Raw genomic sequence first — 5,913 nt, 5'->3', positions numbered from 1 at the left:
AGGTGCAGCCAGGTAAGGATGGGGCAATTATTTGGCTTCGGAAACTTGAGATACCTGTCTTGAATCACTCAGGAATAATAGGTGCATAATTATACATTTTTATTTATTTTTGTTTTGTTTTGTGTGTTTCTCTCTCTCTCTCTCTCTCTCTCTCTCTCTCTCTCTCTCTCTCTCTCTCTCTCTCTCTCTCTCTCTCTCTCTCTCTCTCTCTCTCTCTCTGTGATTGGTGTTTAACTATCGGCTCTGTTCCTCTGTTTCTCTGCCTTCCTGTGTTTTGTTTGAGTTCATCAGCTTGAAAGGCAACGAGATGTATGCACACACACACACACACACACACACACACACACACACACACACACACACACACACACACACACACACACACACACAAAGATGAACAACCAGAACAAACTACAAACATATACAGACGAAAAAGAAAAGGAATTGAAGCAGTACAATATGATGAGAGATGGAAAAATAAAGGGAAGAGACGAGAGGAGGAGGTTATTGAGATGGAGAAAAAAAAAAAGGGGGGGTTGGGGGAGAAGGAGTAGATGAAAAGTGATTGAGATGGAGATAAAAAGGAAAGGAAGGGAATGAAGGATGCGGGATAGGACAGGAAAAATGACAAGGGGAAGATGGAGAGGGACAGAATAGACGAAGCAAGATAGGAAAGAAAAAAGGGGGGAAAGAATGAGCAGGATGATAAAGATGGGAAAAGAAAAGAACGAGAGAAGCTAGATAGGAATGGACAAAGAACAAACATGAGCGGTATGATAGACGAAAAAAAAAAAAAGAAAGAAAGAACCACATAGAAAAAGGAAAAAAAAGGACAAGAAAGGAGCAGTATGAAAAAAAAATGAAAAACAAAGAACGGTACGATAAAGATGGAGACAAGAAAAAAAAAACCAAGAGGTAAAATAAGCAGAAGAGGAAAACAACACACGTATACCTGTCTCTCGCATCTCACTCCCTTCACCACACCTTGGGAAAGAGTACACGAGACACCACAACCTGAGATGATAACAGGTGTGCGAGGAAAACGAGGCCATTCATTAACCTGAGAATATAAAAAAAAAGACAAGAAAACAAGAAAAACAAAACACACGACGAGGAAACCACATAACGAGGTAGAAGGGAGGGAGGAGGAGGAAGAGGAGGAGGAGGTACCATTATAGAAAACGCATGGCAACACAACGAAAGGGAAACCATGATAGTGTAAAAATATGAACAGCACCACAGGAGGAGGGACGAAAAAAAAATATCAGGGGGTAAATCATAAGAGGAGAAAACACGTGCAGGTGGGACTGTCACATTTAACTAATTGCAAGGGATAACAAAGACGCGAGTATAATAGGAGGTCCTACAAGGGAATGCTCATATATCATGCATGTAAGAGGGGCGGAAGAGGAAGAGAAAGTGGATGAGGAGGAGCAGCAGCAGGGGGACGATGTGTACGAATACGATAGTGCGTAGGAATGGAGATTAAAGGAAAAGGAGGTGAGAGGAAAGGAAGAGAGAAATTGTATGACTAAAGGAATGATGGATGAATAGAATGCAAGAGGGGAACAAAGTGATAGTGAAGAAGAGGGAATGAACGAAAGGGGATTGATAAGAAAAGGCGGTGAGGAATAAATGGAAATAGAACAAGATACAAGGATAAAGAAGAAAGGAGAGTAAGGAGGGAGAAGAAGAGGACAGGAGGAAGAGAAAGAGGAGATTTATGAAGAAAACAAGAAAGAAAGAAAGAGAGAAATATGAAAGCACATGACAAGGACGCAGAGGAGAAAGAGGTAGGGGCAGAGAAGACATAAAAAGAAGAGAGGAGGGAAGAAGAGAGGACGAAAGGAAGAGGAAGTAAGGAGAGAAAAGAGAAGAGGATAGAAGACAACAATAAAAACGGATATAAGGAGACCCTTAGAGACTCTGAAGAAGGGGAGGACGTGGCACGGGGAATACTAATGGCACACACACACACACACACACACACACACACACACACACACACACACACACACACACACACACACACACACACACACACACACACACACACGTAACTTAAGCCAGCGTTCTGTCGCCACATTGAGTCCGCTTGTTCCTCGCATTGCATTTGTGTTCATGTCCTCTGTTAGTGTTTGTTGCGCTGGTTCACGTCTCGCATATTGTGCCCCGCTGTGTGCGTTCCGTTGCCTGCTGGAGTGAGTGTCGTGCTACTAAATAACACGAGCGGCAAGGTACGTAAGCGTTGCGCCGCCGCCTCTCAGTTGTCAGTTATGTGTGAGTGTGTGTCAGTGTGTGTGTGAGTGTGGCTAGTATTGTTAAATGCTTTGCTCTTCCACCAGTTATTTCCGAAGGTTACAGATATTATTTAATCGCCTCAGTTTTATTTTTTTCATTAAATATGTGGAGGTATTGTCAAACTATCACTAAAATTATGAAAACACTCTTTACATCTCTTAACTTTCACTACAGTCCCTTGAAACTCGTGGGATAACGTATCGAGGCGTTAAAAAACAATAATCCAGTGACATTTTTTTTTTTCTATTTATTTACTTAGTGATTCATCTTAGGTACACGTTTAGCTAAAAAAAAAAAAAAGCATACGTACTGTCTGTCTTTCCGTGTAGTCAATAAAACACCCACCCATTTCTTAAACCACAACTGTATTAATCAACAGGAAGACAACAGTAGAAGTAGGAATTAAAAGAAAAAGAAATTCCTATACTTTAACAATATATTCCACTGATGATGCGATGTTGGTGTATCTATCTATCTCTCAATCTATCTATCTACCTCTCAATCTATCCAGTTTTGCCTCCAAGTACGTAACCAAACGACGCCCAGCCACCTGCAGTACCTCGCTCTCTCTCTCTCTCTCTCTCTCTCTCTCTCTCTCTCTCTCTCTCTCTCTCTCTCTCTCTCTCTCTCTCTCTCTCTCCATGAATATTCACGCAAACAAACCTACCCATCATCAATATGGATTTATGCATGTCTACTCATCGACTCACCTAAGACTGGCTACCTGTCTATCTACCTGTCTATTTGCTTTCATTTCTAAATATCTATGTATCTGTGTATCTATGTATCTATCCATCTTATCTATCTACTTATGGATTTCTCTATTTGTCCATCTATTCGTCTATCTATATATCTATTTGTCTATCTACTTATCTGTCTATCTATCTATTTGTCTATCTATTTCTCTGTCAATCTATCTCTTAATCACTGTACCATAAATCCATCAAACCATCTCCTAAACTATCTATTTATCTATTCACTTTCGTTCATTTTTTACATTATTTTTTTCATTCGTCTGGATACTTTCATTCAAACACTGTACTAATCATTTAATTGTTACCACCAAAAACAACCGTAACTAACACTGTAACACCTGTACCACCACCACCACCACCCATCCGCACACCTACCTATCTTCCTTTACTTTCATCATACCACCACCACCACCACCCACCACCACCACTCATACAGACACCTACCTACTCACAGACCTACCTATCCACATTACCACCTATCGATCAAACAACCTATTCTATCCACTTAAAGAACCATCATCAATCTATCCACGTATCCCAGCCTGAACGAGTTTGGCTGCAGCTCGGCCCCGGCAAAGGGTTAAGGCGAATAATTAAACGCGTAATTATAATTGGAGATGAGGACAGTTGCACTAATTACAGGTGAAGTCCAGGTTAATTACAGCAATGTCGGAAAGGAGGGCGCTTGCTTTTTTTTTTCTTTCTTTTTTTTGTAATTGGTGAATCTGAAATCTGTACCTAGCATGAGAGAGAGAGAGAGAGAGAGAGAGAGAGAGAGAGAGAGAGAGAGAGAGAGGAGAGAGAGAGAGAGAGAGAGAGAGAGAGAGAGAGAGAGAGAGAGAGAGAGAGAGAGAGAGAGAGAGTAAACACGAGAATCTAAGTAAATTTCGAACACAAATTGAGCTTTTAAGTCATAATTAGCATGCTTTTAATCAATTACACTTTTCTACACCACCCACAGTATTAAGGGAAAAGAAGCAGAAATAAAAGAAACAATTACAGGAAGAAGAAAATGATTCCTTCCTTCATCCTCCTCGGTATCCTTCCACACAGGTAATCCTCGTCTAATCAAAGAAGATTACCTGAAATACCTTTGGCAAGACGTCCCATGCCATCACCAGCAACACAAGACACAATAACACTAATGCGCGAGTTATCTTATGAGTCTATATTATATTAAGTTCAAGGGTCTGGTTTCGTATTACATTAAGAACATAAGATACTAATACTAATCTTTCAGTCATCTTATGAATCTATATTATACTTAACGTTAGATTCCATATTACATCTAGAACAAATAAGAAAATAAGGGAAGCTGCAAGAAGCCATCAGGTCTACACGTGGTTGTCCCTGTATAAACATGGCTACATTTTCCACCCATCAAACCCTAACGATAAATACATTTGTCTAATTTTTTCAGAGCTAACTACTGACTCGGCAATAACGACCTGATTACTGAGTGTACCATTTATATGCCACTCTATTTCGGAACCAATTTCTCTCAATCTTTTTTTTTTTAATCCAACTTTATCAAGCTTAAACACGTTAATTTTCGTTCTAACCCGATTAATGGCCCGTCTCAGTGGAACAAGGCTTCGTAAATTACTCATTATTTCAAAAAACGCATTCAAGATAACCAACCAAACATCAAATAAAAACAACATCTCTCTTCAAGTCGAGATTGTACAGGAAAGCTACACTAAGATCCCTAAACTACTAAGTGAGGGAAGTTTACGTCACACGACAAGGCAAAAACATCTGAGTGTGGCCAGAAAACAACAAATACCAAAACAATGCCTTTCTCCAAATATAAGAGAAACTGCACCGTCCCTGAGACCAAGACTAGCGAGTGAGGGAAGTTTATGCCACAACAAGAGGTAAAAGCATCAGAAGAGTGGCTCAGGTGCATCAGGAAACCAGCTGAAAGGAGGAGAATCTTGACGTCACAGAGAAACATGGGAAAGCATTCAAAGGGACAAAGCTAACAGTGAAATAACGAGCCAGTTGTCAAGAGGAGGAGAGCTGCAGGAAGACGGTCAAGGGAATAGAGAGTTAGTGTCATGTGGAGATTAAGAAATGGTGAATAAAAGTTGCCCTCCAGGGGATATAACTGAAGTGATGGACACCAAGACGTTGTTATCGTATTGAGAGGGATATACATGGACAGAGAGAGAGAGAGAGAGAGAGAGAGAGAGAGAGAGAGAGAGAGAGAGAGAGAGAGAGAGAGAGAGAGAGAGAGAGAGAGAGAGAGAGAGAGAGAGAGAGAGAGAGAGAGAGAGAGAGCAGAGAGATAGAGATCAAATAAAGTGCTGCAGTCATTCACAGGAGAGAGAGAGAGAGAGAGAGAGAGAGAGAGAGAGAGAGAGAGAGAGAGAGAGAGAGAGAGAGAGAGAGAGAGAGAGAGAGACCACATAGAGACCCAGGAAAAACACTAAATGGACACCAAAAAGACCACACGAACACGGAAAGACTCGATACAGAGAGAAGCGCCCGCCAGATGACCGCGCCAGCATCACACGGCTGAGGGAACGAGATGGGAAAGGGCGGAGAGGGGGAAGGTGACACGACGACCTCCAAATGCTTCACTGGTGTCCATCTGCCGCCACACCTCAACGGGACACACTGGGGAATGACAGAACACGGGGGAGAGAGAGAGAGAGAGAGAGAGAGAGAGAGAGAGAGAGAGAGAGAGAGAGAGAGAGAGAGAGAGAGAGAGAGAGAGAGAGAGAGAGAGAGAGAGAGAGAGAGAAATTTCATGCTTTCTTTTTTCTTACTTTTTCTTTTCTTTTTCCTTTTTTTTTGGGGGGGAGGGGGTTGGGGGAGTTGGAGTTGGGGATGAGAGGTCGCAATGCGGTAG

This window comes from Scylla paramamosain, chromosome 13, assembly GCF_035594125.1.
Source record: "Scylla paramamosain isolate STU-SP2022 chromosome 13, ASM3559412v1, whole genome shotgun sequence".
NCBI classification, from domain to species: Eukaryota; Metazoa; Arthropoda; class Malacostraca; order Decapoda; family Portunidae; genus Scylla; species Scylla paramamosain.
This window is presented reverse-complemented; position numbering follows the sequence as displayed.